Source organism: Arachis ipaensis, chromosome B01 (genome assembly GCF_000816755.2).
Source record: "Arachis ipaensis cultivar K30076 chromosome B01, Araip1.1, whole genome shotgun sequence".
NCBI classification, from domain to species: Eukaryota; Viridiplantae; Streptophyta; class Magnoliopsida; order Fabales; family Fabaceae; genus Arachis; species Arachis ipaensis.
Genome location: NC_029785.2, coordinates 72,067,695 through 72,086,115, shown reverse-complemented (window position 1 = coordinate 72,086,115; position 18,421 = coordinate 72,067,695). Strand labels below are relative to the sequence as shown.

Sequence of the window (18,421 nt, the reverse complement as noted above, 5' to 3'; positions counted from 1 at the left end):
TATAGGAGCAGATAAAAACAGGACAAAAACCTATAAAAATAGATTAAGATTCAACGTTTTACTGCTCGTAAATAGAAATTTATCCCTACTCGCAATATCGAGTAGAGCAAAAATTTATCCCTACTCGCAATATCGAGTAGAGCAAAAATCCTTCCCTATCCGCCCCGTTGCTAGACTCCGGCTGCTTAAAAATTATAGACTTGCTTACAAATTATAGACTTACTTTCACTACAACTGCATTGCCAAATCCAAAATCACGGGCTAGTCATCAGCATCAAAACACATTCACCATGTGTCCAGCTCCCCCTGTCAAAAAACACAAACCATTTCTCACTCTCATCTTCTTTTCTTTCTCAATCTCCTCCGTACCTTCCTCTCCTCGTTGCACCACATCGACGCCGCGGCTCTGGTATGTGATGCCGTCGCCGCAGCTTTGCTGCGTCGCACCGCCGCCTCGCCGTGCTCCTCTGCTTCTCTTTCCTCCACTTCTTTCTTGTGCTCCCCGTCGTGCTCCTCTGTTGCTCGTGCCACCTCAACTCCATCCATCGCTGCTCGATTCAATCTCCATCATCACAATAGGTAGGCTTTATTTTTTTTAATTTAGGCAATTAGGGTTCCGAATCCCGAATTCTTAATCATTAGCTTGTGTTAAATTTAATTAGGGTTTGATATCACAATTTCTGATTTAATTAGGATTTTTCTGCCACATAAGTTTAATTTCTGTTACTCCTTTTCAATTTCTGCCACATAAGTTTCCGATTTTACACGGATTCGGTTTCTGAAAAGCCTTCATGTTTCATATCATATCATATACTATTACTCATAGGGTGCAGCCTGCGCTACTTGTTTGATTTTTTGGGAATTTATTCTATTTCTAGTTAAATTATTGATTATCTTTCTAAATAAATCCTCCTAGAGAAGGTTATGAAACTATCAAGTTAAAACTCATGACTCTTATGATTGACAAGTTTAGGCCCTAGATTGAGTTTACTAGTTAAGTTTGCTGATTCAAGTGTAGCTAAATTCCACGAATTTTAGGTGAATTTTCAAGTTCGATAATGTTGCTTCTAACTACTAAATCAAGGAATAAGTGATTCTTTTATAAGATTCCAAGATTTTGAAATTATCTAACTTTTGCTTCAAATAGTATTTAGGAGGATGTTTATGATTTTTTTTAAGATGCTATATTATTGTTCTTTATTTTGTTATCGTTTCAACATATTTAGGTAGCATTATACTAGTATTACAATGATTTCTTGTGGCAGGAACTGGAGACCTGTGCTCTAATCATGGAGTGAAAATGTTCACTGAGGAATTGAACAGCTTCTCTGGTGTGAAAGGATACTGCGATTATGCTTGCATTACTCTTGTTTTTTTTTTTTTATATTAATTTCTTCACTATATGTAGAGTACAGTAATTTTATAGTGCATCATTTCTAGTATTGCCCCAGTTATGCTTAGAACTCAGCATACTGAAGCTGTAATTTAACTTTCTTCACTGATAAAGTTTCCCAATTTTTCCAGTGAGGTAGGCAATGGGTCATGGGATTCATGGTTTCTGCCTTGACAGAGCAGGTATAGTTAAGAAAAAAGAGCATTTGCTATGTTGAGTGGAAGGAATTGCTAGTATTTATTGTTTAACATTTGTGTTCTTTTACTTGATTGCAGACTAATATTGTTTGTGAAAAGATGATTAGGATTCCTGCAGTATTATGGTAACATTTATTGCTATGCATTGGCTTAATTACAGGGGGCATGCTTATCTTTGTTGACTATGTTTTTCTAGTTCATATCAGGCGTTTTTCTTATTACTTGATTATCTTTCAATTTTCAAACCATAAGATGCTGCCACGGTTCATCTTCTCACTTGTTTAGAGGGGAATCTGTAATTGTTTAAAAGGAAACTTTAATTATATGCTTGTCAAGAATTTTCTGTCAAAAGAAGATAGACAATATTGCAGAAGAGTGATGTGTGAGATATATTCAATAACACAATGTTTTATGTGAAATTTTATAGCTTCTATATATGTATTATTGCTCTTTTAGATTGTCATATTACAATGTTCCAAATTTCTCCTTATCATCTTTTCTATTCTTCCCTAATATCTTAATGTTCGAAATAGCATGTTATAACATTGTCTATTATGCTTTAATTCATATATAATTTCTTGAAGTGGTTTTATTTATCTGTTTTAATGAAATCATGATGTGAGCATTGCCCATAAGAGTAGTTGTTGTTCCATTTTTACTGAATGATCAATGGATAGCTGATAGATATTTCGTATTAACTTTCTGCTCAATGAGTTTTAAATTTGTTTTATCTGACAATGAAATATTTGTTCCAGTAAAACGCACTAGAAGCAGCAATAAATGACATAAACAATTCTTTTGGAAAGGGAAGTTTTACAAGTTGGGCAATGCTGGGGGAGCTTTAGTGTATGTATCTTCATATTTGTAGTCATTTTTAATCACATGTTTTCCTAATCTATTGTATTATATTTAAGGAAAAAAAAAATGTCAATTGTGCCCTGAATATTTTTTGTCATATAAATTAGACTTATGGTTGATAGAATTTTTTCCCCCATCATCCTGAATATTGCAGTGAAACATTTCTTAGTGGCTGTTTGACCTTGGACTGTGCTTTAGGTGGCAATCTTCCAAAAGGTAGAATTGTTGAGGTATTGACTGCCTGGTATATGTTTGTGTTCACTGTTCTTTTAGTTCTTCCCACCATCTTATTTACAACTTTTAGGTTTTTGGAGCGAGGAGTAAGTAAAATAATTGGGTGTGAATTATGAAGAATGAGATATATTTGTAAGCTGCAAGGATTGGGTCATTGGGGTTTTATTCAATTGGTATTTGTTACTAGTTTTGGTGTTTTATGGCATCTTCAACAAGTTGGGATTGCTTGGTTACCTTGTTTTTTTAATTTTTTTTTACCTGTACTTTAGTTTACCTTTTCCCCATTTTCGTCTTTGTTTCTCTCTGTACCCTGACCTGTGTTTATCAATCTTCATATGTAGTGCTTAACCTTTATAGGAGTATGTTACTGTAGTTTGGGAGGGCTTCTAATAAAACTATCAGAAAAAGCTGGTTTATGCATTATTGCTCCTTGATTCTTTTGTTCATTAATTTACACGTGATAGGGTTGTTGATTCTTTTTATTACTTTATGCCTGAATTGTTCTGTCATGGTCAAACTGACATTATCTTCTGGCTATACTTCTAGATATTTGGACCAGAAAGTAGTGGGAAGACTACCGTTGCACTTCATGCTATTGCAGAAGTGTAGGTAATTGTATAACAATAATGTACTTGATGTAAATATGTTTTGAGACCAACCTGCAATTCTATTTTGATGTCTAGAAACTAGGAGGAAATGCAATGCTCGTTGATATATTATTAGCTATCGCATGAATAGTTACTTGACCAATGTGCAATTCAAGATTAGTTATTACCTTTTCTTGTGCTGCTGCTACTTACTAGTGTGTGGATTCTATTGAGTTTTATTGTACATTCTGTCTCACTTTGCTATTTGTCTACGTGTGTATTTGAAGTGGTGAGTTTATTTCAAGTCAACCAATCTTTTATGCTTGATTTCTTCTAATAAAACTTCTTGAAAATTTAGGAGTCACATTTGTATGTATATGAGAACCAGGTGCTAAACGCCTGCAAAAATAAGCTTAGATCCATGGATGAGGTCAGATCACTTGTTAGCCTCCGAGCACTGATTTTGAAGGGTCAGACTTCGTTTGCTAATTATCTACTTTGAAGACAAGAAGAGGGCAAGATTCCATGGTTAGAATGAGGATGATCATGTTGAAGTTGATAATCTTGAATTTGAGAGAAAATCGAGTAAGAAAAAGAAGAAAACTGTTGATGATTTCAAGAAGGAAGTCAGAGTCACTGACGAGGAAAATACAGATCATAACAAGAAATCAACTAAGAAAAAGCTCAAGAATGATGATAAGCCCACGGACAAGAAATTAGCTCTGCAGGAGAATGTTATTAGGATCGAGAAGAAACATAAGAAAAAACAAAAGAATGAGAAACAAAGTGAACTTGATACGATTGTTTATATCTAATGTATCAATACACTATTTGTGTTTATGTTTTGAGTTGACTTGTTTGTTTTTAGTATTTTTTTTAGTTTGATAATATGATGAATTTATTTATTTTTTGAAATACTATGAATGTTTTAATACAAGTTAGATAAAAATTAAATAAAAATTTGTCTTGATTAAATTTAGAATAAAATATATTTTTTGTTTTTGAAATTTGACAAAAATTTCAAAAATACCTAAGTTTTATTTTGTTTCAATTTTGTCCTAGAAGTCTTCGATTTGTATCAAATATATTTTCGATGGCTAAATTTTCCAAAATTTTAAAACCAATATAACAATAATATATGAAAATTATGCTTGATTTGTTTGTATTGAGGGTTGTTCTTATGAAATTGTTGTTGAATCGATTTTAAATTTTTTGAAAAAATAGCCGTCAGAGGTATTTTGATGCAAATCAAAAACTTATGGGACAAAATTGAAACAAAATAAAATTTAGAGGTATTTTTGAAATTTTTATCAAACTTCAGGGACAAAAAATATACTTTAACCTTAAATTTATATTTATTTTGTATGAAAACAGATTTATTTTGCAATGAAAAAATCTAAAAAAAATTATTTTTTACCTTACTGATGAATTTATAGATGGATTTTCCGTCAGAATTTGAAATGTTTTTTCAGGATCCAATTATTGACAGAAAATTTGTTGAAAAATCTGATGCTTGTTATTGACGGAAAATATGACACTAGTTACCGACATAAATGAATCTTTTAGCGAAATGGAGGGGAGGATTACTGAAAAAAAAAATATGTCAGTAATGAAAAAAATCTATTGGTAAATTACCGACAGAAAAAGAATCTGTCATTAGGTTGTGATTACAGAAATCACTATCACTAAACAAATCTTCAAAGAGCAATAAAAAGAAAGAGAAGAAAGGTAATAAAGGAACCTATATAAAGGGATGGCGAAGAATGAAAACAGGTTATTATTACGGCCAACAACAGTTAAAATGGTTTCTTATCCCTTTGCCATCAACCGTTACTATCAGCACGAATAAACCAGAGAGTATTAAGCATCTTTCGTTTAGGCACTAATAAAGCATTATATATTAACAATCTGGTACCTGTAATGTTCTTTGCTTTTTAAGCTGACAATCTAAAACTATAAGTATAAAGGATGTCACGAAAATCTGCAAACCATCAAACCAAAGCAAATTATATATAAGACAGTAGAATGATTGATGCAAGTAAGACAACAAAAAGAAAGTTTAGTAGTGATGCTTAAAAGGCTTATGAATTAAAAGACGGTCATATTTGCCTTAGAAATCTACATTAAAAAATGAAGAATAAGTATATGATATGTTTAACCATTCATGGCCAATTGTTATAATTAAAGGAGAAATCATAAGCTTCATAGTTCATAAAAATGAGAAATCAAAAACTTCCTAATTTAACCAAGTAATAACCTCAAAAGTGATTAAAAGCAAGAAGTTTATAAGAGTAACCAAACAGAATATCACAAAGCAAAAATCAAGCTACGCGAAATCTTCAAGAGGACTGCCATTTTAGAATTGAGTAGATCAAGGGCATTATCAAAATCTGTTGATACATTTCTCAAGAAATTTTTGGTGAATTATATATTTGCCAAAGAGGTTGGTGATTCCCTTCCTAGAATCATTTTGTTTCACAATAGACTCTCCAACCAAAACCTGCATAAAAATAACATTTTGGCACATTAACATTATATAACACAATTGCTTGCAAACACATTGGTTACAAAGATTGAATTAAAATAATTCTTATGTATATTTTAAATTTGCAATATTTACAATTTTAACACCAGATTCTACAACCATATGAAGAAGCCATAAAATTATTAGTAGGGTACTTTCAAAATCAGATAACATCTTTCATATAACAGTAATTAACAAAGAGAAGGCTACTTACAATTATGTTTCTCTCGCAGTTTGTTGCTTGTTAAACTAAAATAATGTATACAGATTTTTGAATGACTCCAAAAACAGAACAATAAAAAAATTATGGACGTATAATTTTTAAAAATTCGGTTTAAGATTTAAACAGGCTCATATTTTAGTATTAAATATTATAAGAGTAGTCGTAATATTCGAGCTATCAGAGTGGCATAGCCGGAAGCGTATCATTTTGATAGTTAGGGTGTTACAGGTACCCCTGGGAATTTTGGATCCTCTCCCTCTACTTCGACTATCCCGGTGACTTCACAAGTTACGAGTTTATTGGATCAGCCGTTCATCATGGTCCCTAACTCCAACTACGTCCTTGCATCTATGGTGACTATGCCCGTATGGCGCCTCCATCCACTCAACAGCCCAATGTCTCGATGACGCCACCTCCAACGATGAATATCGCGACCCCGGAATCCTCTCACAAAAGTGAGCCAGTTGATGCCCCTCCATCACCTCCCATCGTACGGTTGAGAATTTAACCTGATGACAGAATGGGGGTAACTAGCACTTTAAGTCTTCTATATTCTGAAAGTGTCTGATTATTGATTTTAGTTTAGTGGATTTAGGGTTGTAGTTTTGAATTGCTGAAAGTTTTTGATATTGCCTAATTATTGAATTGCTTAAAGTGTTTGATTATTGTATCTAGTGTAGTGAATTTAATGGATTTATGGATGTTGCTTCTTAATTATTGCCTGTTATTCATTGATTGTTGACATTTGGTGCTATTTAAGTTAATTGTTGTTGGATAGAGTTTGTGGCGCATTCCAGTTATAGATGAAACTTTGTCAAAATTTCTAAAAAAGTCTCTATATATTGTGGTTATTTGATTTTGAAGTTTTAATTTATATTGCCATATTGTTTTGTTTGTGAATTATTGATAGTTTTGTGCCAAATAACAACACATGTACTAAGGAGATGACCAATATCATCAAGCTAATGTATGACCATCCATGGCCAAGCTGCAAGAAGATCCCCTCTGAGATCAGAGAGTGATGGTTTCAGGGTGTAATTAATTTTTTTTAGTTTCAAACCTTCTTAGCTAGTTTATATCTTCTATTTTATTTAATATGCTTTATTTTGATTAACTAATTTTAAAGTTTTTTTTGTGCAGCTGAACTTTATATGGGACGCTTAGCATGATGCCCTCATCAGGAAGATATATGGCCATTGAATGGGCGGCGGCTGCAATAGATGCTGGAGGATGTTCGTGAAGGGCATGGCCACCTCACGACCTGGCTCCACCAGAAAATCAAGAAGGCTCTGTTAGCTCACTGGGAGACCGATGAGGAGTTTAGGCATCGACGTCTCACAAATAGAGCTAATAAGGCATCGGCCAGGTCGTCTAAGTATATTGGCAGCTTAGCGACCTTCATGAATACTAAGTCCAGGCTGATATGTAGCTTCTTTGATTTTGTTATTAACTTAGTTATATTCTTTGACATATCATTACTAGGCATCCTAATCATATTGTTTCAATACAACATGTATAGTCGATGTCGTTGGATTGCGATGCAATATTGATGTAGACCTTCAAGTACACCCACAATTTGAAGGAGAACAAAGAGAGATTTGCTTATCAGCGGTCTCAGGATCATTATGTGAATAAACATACATATGATCTTGTGATATAAAATTAGAGATTGTATGTATAGCTATCGTCCTGATCATAATAACATGTGTTACACAAGAGTCCTACACGTAGAGACTAGATGTCATGACTCAGCAATCTCAGCAAAGTGGGGAGGACACCGATGGCTCTACTGCTTCAGTCATCGATCCCGATGTGGTTTGGTGCGAGATCGTCTCAGTGCCGTATAAGAACCACATATACAAGTTGGGGTCGTTCTTCGCCAGCAGCCTCCACACCTCCACATTGAGGCCATTGTCCGCCTCTGCCACCAGTCGAGCCATCGAACCCGGGGAAGACATTTATTTGAGGCTGCAGGTACAGGAGGTCACCCGCAGCCTTCACGAGCAGGCTCAGGAGCTGACCGAGACTCGAAAGAGGTATCAGGAGATCCTCACACACATGATGGACACAGATGACCTTAAGCTGGAGTGGAGGAAGTAGATGGAGTGACTTTAACGAATGGAGGCTCAGATGGAGGTATACCAGGTTCAGATTCGTGCTGCAGGCATCATTCTTATTGGTGGCAGTGGTTTTGCTGGTGGCAGCAGTGCTGCTAGTGGCACACAAACATCACCGCCTTCTTCACTGCGGTAGCATGACCACGGGAACGACGATGACGACTAACTGGATCTTTAGTGATTAGGGCTTTGTTTTATTGTTTCATTGTATTTATTTGATTTTTAATTTATTTGAACATTTGATATTTAATATAGATAATTGGTTTCTATTATTTACAAATTGACAATTAATTGTATGAAAAATATATTTAAATAAAAAATTAAATTTAAAAAGGAAAAAATTAAAAAAAATTGCGTCACAACTTTAAGAAAATTGACATTTCTGTCAAATTTATGGTGGATATAATTCGACGGTACTAGTGCGGGAAATAACATATTGTGGCGCCAATATTACCATCGGAAAAAGTCGCCAGGAACCAAACGATTTTTCTGGCAGGTAATCCATCACAGAATCCGACGGTAATTACCGTCGGACGAAAAAGCTCCGACGGTAACCATTTACCTACAAGGTTTATACCGTCTGATTCCTTCCGACAGAAATCGGAGGTAAGTTAGTTACCATCGGATTTTGTTTATATTTCTGATGGTAAATCCGACAGTACTCAACGTTTTTCTTGTAGTGGTAATAGAATTTCTTTAACCTGCAACTATCATAGGAATTAATGATTAGTCAACAAGGAATCCGTCAACTATCGGTAAAGAGTTTGAGCTCTATGATTATAATGACAGAAATAAATAAAACAATGGCCAAAGAGATTGAATGATTGAAGAAATGAGTTTTTTAGGTCATTTATGGTTCATTATAATAATGATAATATGTTAGAGTTTAACAATTAAAAACCATACTCTAAGGGTTAACCAAGAGTTAGAAAGACGGAAGGAATTATACTTTGTTCTTCTCGAGTTCGTAGTAAAAATGTATTACTTCGTACTATCGGGTTGTTAAAGAGTATTATTACACGCCAACCTTGATTAGTAAATTTAGTAGGACTAGTTTACTATCCACTTAGTATTGAACCTATGGTGTCACACATTAACGAGTGTTCTAATCTTCGCTAAAGAATTATTTAATTATTATAATAATAATATGATAATTGAGAATATTAAATGAGAATTGAGAATAATTAGTTATTCTATTTCTAAATTTGAATTCTAATTTTGGATGAGATCCTAACCGATTCTGTTTCAAATTAAATTGTGATATGGTATGATTCATAAGATTTCAGTTATTCTATTCTATTAGTCTCAGTGTGGATACGCATAGCGCCTTCGTACCATTGAAGGAGAGAGTTGTTTCTACTAACTTACTAAGGTATTTAAATTTGTTCTATATTATTCGAATAAAGTTTAAGCACAAAATATATCTTTAGGATTACTTTCTTTTCTTCCGCTGCGTATTATGAACACATAGTAATCCTACAATATTTCTCTAAAAGGAAGAAGAAGATACGACTTAACAATAATGTTAATGTACGCATCACTCACTTCGTTAACTATTTGTGTAAATTTAATGATAGGATAATATTGAACTCGTTTGAAATTTTTTACGATAAAATTAGGATGTTTGAAACATTAAAAATCAAATTAGAATTTAGTCTAAATGTTAGGAAGCAAAAGAGTACTTTACCTTTTTTAAAATTTTCAAACAATGAAATCGCTCAGAGCAATTTCAATTTTTTTTTAATTTAAAAAACTTAATTTTAAGAAATTTCTGTCAACGTTTTTTTTTGAAAAAAATTAAAATTATTGTACAGTGAAATCACCCTTAGCAATTTGTCTTTTTACATAACAATCCACCATGTTAGGAAAATAAAAAAAAAAAAACAGAATATTTTGGAAAATCGTCCATGGAAGTCCAATATAAAAATTGGCTTTTGTAATTATCTATTGATTTTTCAGTTTTTATTATTTTTTATATCTATACACTTATCAGTTGAACCGCATAAAACATACAAATATTCAGAAATAATTCCAAAATTGCTATAGTAAAAAATCAGTTCTAATAATACTTTTTAATTATAGATTGAAGTTATTTACATACAACCCTTAAATCCTTATCACTGTATTCTTATTGATTTTTGCTTTGATATTATATATAATAATATATAATATATGTGTGTCTAAAAATAAGGCTTGTAATGATAATGCTAATGAGTTATAACTTAAATGACATAATCTCCCTATACTCAATTAAAATGTTGCGAATTCGAGTCTCCTATCTTTGATAAAAAAAAAAAAGATAATGATAATAGTTTCTTGATTGCGTCCATCTTGGGTTGAGTTGGACTAAAGATTTAACTTTGCCCCCAAATTAAGCCCAACGTAAACGTATTCTATATTAGACTGAATTACATTTGTAGTAGTCTAACAACTCAACATTACTTCATAAACTAAACGTAAGCCATTATCATTATTTTTAGAGTAAAGGATAAATAGGTCATTGACCTTTTTTTTTTCGGACATTTTCGTCCTCAATGAAGAGAAAATACATTTAAGCCCCTCACTCCCAAAAAACGTGAACATTTCAATCCTTTCGTTGAGTTCAGGCATTTGGACTGGACGGAAAAGTCTGAACTGGCAGAGGTAGCGTTGACCTGGCCGTTACGGAGGCCACGTGGCAGGGATTAATTCGAAATAGGACATATAAATCCCCGCAACAAAAACGATGCCGTTTTGGTAACCTCCCCCAATCTTTCAAATTTCTCTGCCATTTTCTTCTTCCTTCATTCTTTTTCCCTTCCATTCTTCTTACTCGGCCCCTGCCTCCATCACTGCCGCACAGCCGCGCCTCCGTCAGCCACCATCAACGCCGGCGACCTCCTCTTTCCTCTCTTTTAAGTAGCTGTTGGCCCTGTGAGCGATCCTCAGGAGTATCCATCTCATCCAGCATGTCATCCCATCCTCTGTCTTGGCTCTTGATGTTCCTGTAACATCGATCCATACGACGCTCCAGCTGGTCTAGTCGGGCCATAAGTTTGAGCCCTAGCTCTTGAGTCATGAGCTAATGAAAACCGGAAGGTGGTGCAGCTGGTAGTGAGGTAGGAGGCTGTGGTGCTGTGGTGGTGGGCTGCCCCTCAGCTGAGGTGCCCTCAAGCTTATGTTTCTTACCACTCTTCATTTCGTCCTTAAGCCAATTCCCGTAAGGAATCTTCTTTTCCTTACTAGGAATAGTAGGAACACAATCAGCTTCAGCCCATTCAACGTCTTCTTTCCTGGCCATTTTAGCAATCAGATAAGGGAATGCCGCCTTTTTCCTCCCCACATAATGCACTTTATACATATGGTCCCGGATGATACGTGGGAGGAAGACCGGCTTACCTTCCAAAACAACCCAAATCAGAATAGCCAAGTCAACTAGAATAGATGTCTCATGAGAGCTTGGCATGACATAGGTGCCTAAGATCTGTTGCCACATCCGGGCTTCACGGACCAGCTGCTTAACTGGTTTCACCCACAGGTTTGTGATCGGTGCCCCTGTTCCAGGCACTACCCGGAATAGCAATCTTCTTCAAATTCTGTCCCAATTCAGTATACCAGGTAGATTTTTGTCTTCCATTGCATCGGCATAGGCACATTTTCCTTTCAGCTTCTGGGGGATCCGAAGGATCTCAGCAATGGCAGCCTCAGTTACTGGAATCTGCTTGCCTCTCATATACACTATTTTCAGAATGGGTGTGTAGAAGTTGGAATAAAACTCGATTGCGCAATCTTGATTGTACTCCTTCGATTCCCATTCAATAAAATGCCATCCCCGACTTTCAATGTTCTCATTGACCATAGTGTGCAAGTTGGAAGGGATTTTATTCCATTTGATGACCCTTTCAAAGTGAAGGCTTTTCTCTTGGAAGAAGGCCACAAATTGCTTCTCACAATATCGATTTGGAAAGTTAGATGTGTCCTCTGCCGGGATTCCCATGTCGGGATTAGAGAAGAGACCAGTGCTCTCTTTAGCTGGTTGTTTCCCTTTCCCAGTTGATTTCTTTCCTTTGGCAGGTTGTTTACCCTTGCCAGTGGTCCTCATCCTGGGAGTAAGGGAGTGAGAAAGGGAAGAAGACGCGAAAAGAGAGGAAGGAGGAGGTCGCCGGCATTGATGGTGGCTGATGGAGGCGCGGCTGTGCGGCGGTGATAGAGGCAGGGGCTGAGGAAGAAGAATGGAAGGGAAAAAGGACGAAGGAAGAAGAAAAGGGCAGAGAAATTTGAAAGATTGGGGGAGGTTACAAAAACGGCGTCGTTTTCGTTGCGGGGACTTATATGTCCTGTTTCGAAATAATCCCTGCCACGTGTCCTCCGTAACGGCCAGGTCAGCGCCACCTCTACCAGGTCAGACTTTTTCGTCCAGTTCAAACGCCTGAACTCAACGGAAGGATTGAAATGTCCATGTTTTTCGGGGGTGAGGGACTTGAATATATTTTCCATTCGTTGAGGACGAAAATGTCCGCGAAAAAAAAGGTCAAGGACCTTTACTCTTATTTTTATTTGGGTGATGCTAGGTAGCCAAAAAGTAATTACAATATAAAAATGTCATATAAAAATTTTTATTTTTTTGATAGACAAGTGACATACAATTTTTTATTACTCATCCTTCTTATCATCCATCCTTTTTCTACATGCTTAAAGTTATTAATGTTCTTTCTAAAATCAATTTCAGTTTTTTCAAATGAAATTCTTAACATCTCTCAATCAAATTATTACTCATTAAAATATATTTTTTTGTAGAAATTATAGAGGTTAAATTAAAAAATTTTAGCAACAACTAGTATATAACTCATATTTTACATATAGACTATTGAAATTTATTAATTATAGACATCATATATATGAAATTATGAATATTATGAGTACAAAATTATGGATGTTATTAATATGAAATTATGGATGTTATGAGTAAATTTATCATTTGAATAAATTAATTTAAGAATTTGACATTTTTTCAAATTCAATTATGATTTAAAAACATCTGTGTTAACTTGATAGTTACTTATGCAATAACTAAAAAAAGATATTGTATAGATATAATATCTAATAAACATGAATTTAATTTTTACATGTTAATTTTATGTAATTATGGATGTTATATATATGAACTTATGAATGTTATATGTATGAACTTAGTTAGTATAGTATAATTATAAATGCACAAAAAAACACAAAAAAAAATTATATCAGTTTATTACCATACCTTATCAAAGCTAGTGTGATTTTTCATATTCTCGAAAATTGATTGACTGGCAACAATCTCATCGAGCGAGTCCGTCTGTTGTTCAAATTATTCTTCAACTCCTTCCGACATAGGTACCATATTAAAGTCGAATTCAAAAGTCATATTATTTACAACGATAAAGATGACTTCTTGTAAATTTTCTTAGCCTATCCCAATTGTGCTTATAATTGAACTAGAGTTGTAATTCTTGGCCTCTAAGAGAGTATACGGCCTTCATGATTCTTCTAAGAATAATAAACCTATTAAACAAGGCTTTTATGTTTGCTAACTCTTGGAATGATAATAAATAAAATAAAGGAATTAAAAATTAATTACAATTAAATTCATTTAATGAATATTATTATAACAGTTTTTTATTATTATTAGTATGAGTAAATAGCCATTTCTAACCATGAAAGATTTATATGCTCACAAAATGATCATGAAAAATTAAAATTAAAGTTATACCCATACAAGATAAATTTTATATGACAAAAATAACCAATAATTAAATTTCTGTTTATAATTCCATAAATACCCTTCTCCTTTCCTCTTCCTTCTTCATCTTCTTTCTATAACCATTACTAACTTCATTGTAAATTCATTGTTTCACCGAATCTACTTTATTCCCACCTTTTCCAAACATCTGCACCTTGTCAACAACCACCGTATTCCTCTCCTCTCTTCTCCCAAACCCAAAGTCCCATTCAATCCTCATTCCTTCATATTTTGCATTCAAACCCAAGCCCCTCAAAACCCTCACCACCACCAGACCCAACACTTCGTTTATTCCCAAATCCTACGCCGACGATGTCTTCTCTGCCATCTCAGCTTCCTCTGTTATAAACACAACCGCCGCATTGTCTTCCTGAAAACCTCAGTCATGCCTCTAAAATGATGACACACTCCACGGCCTCTTCCTCTTCTCCTTCTCCCCAACGCTCACCGAAATTGCCGACTTGTAGGCTATGACTTCGTCGTCATCAACATGGAGCACGGCCATGGTGGAATCTCCGACGCGCTCCCCTGTCTCCATGCTTGTGCAGCCACCAGCATTGGCACCGCCGCAATCTTCCGCATTCTTGAGAGCTTCGCCACTTGGACTAAGAAATTCCTTGACTTAGAGCCACATGGGATCATGTTTCTAATGATCGATTCCACAGAATCCGCCATCGACATCGTGTCGTTCTTTCAGTTCCCTCCCATTGGGATCCGTTGCTTGGCTCACTCCATCGTCCGGGCTTCCGGTAACGACATAGATGAAGGTTACTGAAAGAACAAAATCGTCGGCTAAGAATTTCTTCTCGGTAAAAGAGAAATAACCTCGTTGCAAGTATAGTTCTCAACCGACAAGCAATGCTCAATCAAAGTTTTAAAGTTGGTTGTCACAAGTACAAACCCCAATGAAAATTAACCGAAGTATTTAAACCTCGGGTTGTCTCACAAGGAATTGCAATGAAGTGATCAATTATTGGCTATGAAGGAACCATGGGATTTGATTTGTAGTTGGCAAGAAAAGTAAATAACAAGAAAGTAAATGACAAGAACTAATAAAGAAAGGAAAAGAACTCTTGGCTAGGCATAGGAATTGAGATCACTCATCCTAGTCTACAAACCATGTATTGACAATTATGAGGGACCAACCCATCAAGTCTACTTCCATACTTGAAGTAAGTTAAATAGGCTTGATCAACATCAATCCATAAGTCCTAACCTAGCTACTAATTGACTTAGTAGTAGGCTAGTGTCAATGGTTATCAAATTGACCACTAAGGGTTCTCAAATCACCAAATCAATGAGACCCAATGACTCAAAGTCACCCAATTCCCTTAGCCTAGGCCAAGAGTATAGAAAACTACTCAAAAACTAGTGAAAGTATTTTAACAAACACTTAGAGTGCAATAAAAGTAAACATCACAAAATGCTAGAATTAATAAAAGCTATAACTAACATAAGCAAGAAATCAACAATAGCAATGAAGGTAAACATAAAAGAGACATAGAAATATAAAATTGCATTGAAAGAAAATAGAAATCCAACAAGAGTTCATGAAATTAAAAATGGCAAAATAAGGAAATTAACAAGGAAAACTAAGAATATTGAGACAATAGAACAATGAAATATAAAGGGAATTGAAATAAAAACAAGAATTAAAAGTTGGATCTAAGAGAATTTAACCTAAACTACCCTAAATTCTAGAGAGAAGGGAGAGATTCTCCCTCTAGAATTCTAACCTACAACATGATGAAAACCTATATAATGATTGCTCTCCCCCATTCCCTTGCAATCATTGGGTTCAAAAGTATCAGAAATGAGTTGGATTTTGGCCTCCTTGAGCTCAGAAATCGCCCCCAGTGTTTTGCTTTTAGTGAAGTCACGTGCAGCTTGTTACGCGTACGCATGGGTCACGCGTACGCATCGCATTGCAAAACTCCTCTTCACGCGTGCGCGTGGGTGACGCGTGCGCGTTGCTGGCGAATCTCCTTCTCACGCGTACGTGTGGGTGATGCGTGCGCGTGACCTTGAGTTCAGCAAATCCTAATTTCTTCATAAATTTTCTATTTTTGCATTCTTTTTCTTCATTCCTTCAACCCAATCTTTGCCTTCTAATCCTGAAATCACTTAACAAATATATCAAGGCATCGAATGGAATTAAAGTGAATTAAAATTGGTGATTTAAAGGCCTAAAAATCGTGTTTTTACTCTTAAGCACAAATTAGGAGAAATTCACAAAACCATGCTATTTTGTTGAATAAATGTGAGAAATGTTAATAAAATCTCCCAAATTCAACACAAGATAAACCACAAAATTGGGGTTTATCAGTTACCTTGGTAGTTACCAAGAAGAGATGTTGATTATGTGCCAAGTTGAGTCCGTTGAGGGAGTGAAGAACGTTGGTGAGATTTCAGTCGTTGATGGCATTGATTGAATTCAAATGGATCATTGGATCTGAGCGCGAGTATGAGGTACTTGTGGGACCCAGAAAATAGGAACGTGATGCAGTTAACGTGGGAGGTTGAGGCGAAGATTCTAAAAAGGCACAGTGGTGGTGGCTTCAGCATGGGGACTTATCTGTCTGGGTTTGCTATGTTGCATGATAGGTCAGGGGATCTGAATTCTCAAGTCACGTGGGTATCACATGGTGTTTGATGTTGTTGATGTTGGTGATAAATCACTATTTTACGGTTTATTTTGTATTAAATTGAGTAGATTTTATCAACTATTCTTACACTTATTCATATAAATTGTATGGTTTTATAAATCCTTCTGAATTTGTGCTATGATTGAAAACATGCTTCTTTGGCCTTAAAATTGCTAATTTTTAATGTTCTCTTATTACCATTCGATGCCGTGATATGTGTGTTAAGTATTTTCAGATTTTATAGGGCAGGAATGGCTTAGAGGATGGAAAGGAAGCATGCAAAAGTGGAAGGAACATAAGAAATTGAGGATTTGAGGAGCTGGAGCCAAGCGCACGTATGGACGACGCGTACGCGTGACTGGTGTGGCAGACAATTGACGTGCATGCGTGGATGACGCGTACATATGGCTAGTTCAGTATCCATCGACATGTACGCATGACTGACGCGTACGCATGATAAGTGTCACGTGCCTCAGTTACGAGAAAACGCTGGGGGCAATTTCTGGGCTGCTTTTGACCCAGTTTCAGGTCGGAAAACTTAGACAAGAGGCCGCAGAGTGGAGATGGAAAGGGGATTCATTCACTTTTCATTCATACACACTTTAGGTTTTAGATGTAGAATTCTAAAGAGAGAGGCGAGCCTCTCTCTAGGTTTTAGGGTGTCTTATTTCAATTTCTCTTAGGTTCAGATTTCAATCTTCCTTTAATTTAGTTTTCTCTTACTTTTATTTGTTCTGGCACTTTAGTTCATCAACTCCTCTTGTTAATTTCTTTATTTTGCTAATTTAGTTTATGAGTTCATTTGTTATTCTCAATTTTCATTAATGCAATTTATGTTTCATGTTTCTTATTGTTCAATTGCTTTGTTGTTGTTATTTCTTTGCTTTGGTTAGTCTTAGAATTTCCTATGTCTTATTAATTTTCTATGTTTTTATTTTATGCCTTCCAAGTGTTTGATAAAATGTTTGGTTGAATTTTAAATTAGATTTTTGTGTTCTTGACTTGGATTGAGTAATTTGGAGACTCTTGAATTGTCAAAGTGTCTTGTTGATTGGTGATTGAAAGTTGCTAGTTGGCTTGAGTTTCACTAAATCTAGTCTTCGATTAGGACTTGTGAACTTAAGTTGATTTTGCTCACTTGACTTACCTTCAATTGTTAGAGGTTAACTAAGTGAGAGCAAAAGTCAATTACCATCGCAATTGACCATGATGATGAGGATAGGAATTCCAACTCTCAACTCGTGCTAGGACCTTTCTTAGTTGTTAGCTTATTTTTCTCGAAATTTATATTTTCTTGTTCCTTATTTCAAAACCCCAAAAAGAAGTGCATCATAACCAATAATAAATACACTTTCCTGCAATTTCTTGAGAGACGATACGAGGTTTGAATACTTCGGTTTATTTTTATTGGGATTTGTACTTGTGACAACCTAATTAAACGGTGACTGAGGATTAATTGTCAGTTTAGAACTATACTTGCAACGAGAATTTTTGAAAAATTTTTTACCGATAATTTTCCTCCGTCAATAGGGTTGTTTAGAAGCGCTGCTGTGGCAGATGTGAAGAAATTCTGGTTGAGTTTGATTGATGAAAAACATGATAGTGAGGAGGAAGAGGACAAAGATGGTGATGAAAGGAAGATGAGGAAGGAAGAGGAAAGGATAGGGTATTTATAGAATTATCAATAAAAAATTAATTATTGGTCTTTTTTTGTCAAACGAAACTTATCTTGTATATATGGATATAACTTTAGTTTTAATTTTTTATGGTCAATTTTGTCGTGTCAGAATCTTTTATGATCAGAAATTGTTATTTATCCATTATTTAAATAGTTAAAAATTGATTAAAAAATTTTAAATTGTAAAAAACACTTTTCTTTTGAACA

At 35.0% G+C, this 18,421-nt stretch overlaps 1 long non-coding RNA gene and 1 pseudogene across 4 annotated transcripts; both read left to right on the top strand.

The window, feature by feature from the left end:
• Positions 217–4,138, top strand: LOC107631681. 4 transcript variants are annotated; one of them, XR_002362131.1, is made up of 7 exons: positions 220–579; positions 1,266–1,331; positions 1,525–1,575; positions 1,669–1,715; positions 2,346–2,436; positions 2,603–3,287; positions 3,628–4,138. It is a non-coding gene; the product is annotated as an uncharacterized LOC107631681 (long non-coding RNA). The 4 variants fall into 4 exon arrangements; XR_002362130.1 differs by having other exon boundaries at positions 2,603–3,291; XR_001618606.2 differs by having other exon boundaries at positions 218–579; positions 2,603–4,119.
• On the top strand, positions 13,996–18,212 carry LOC107608477 (annotated as a pseudogene).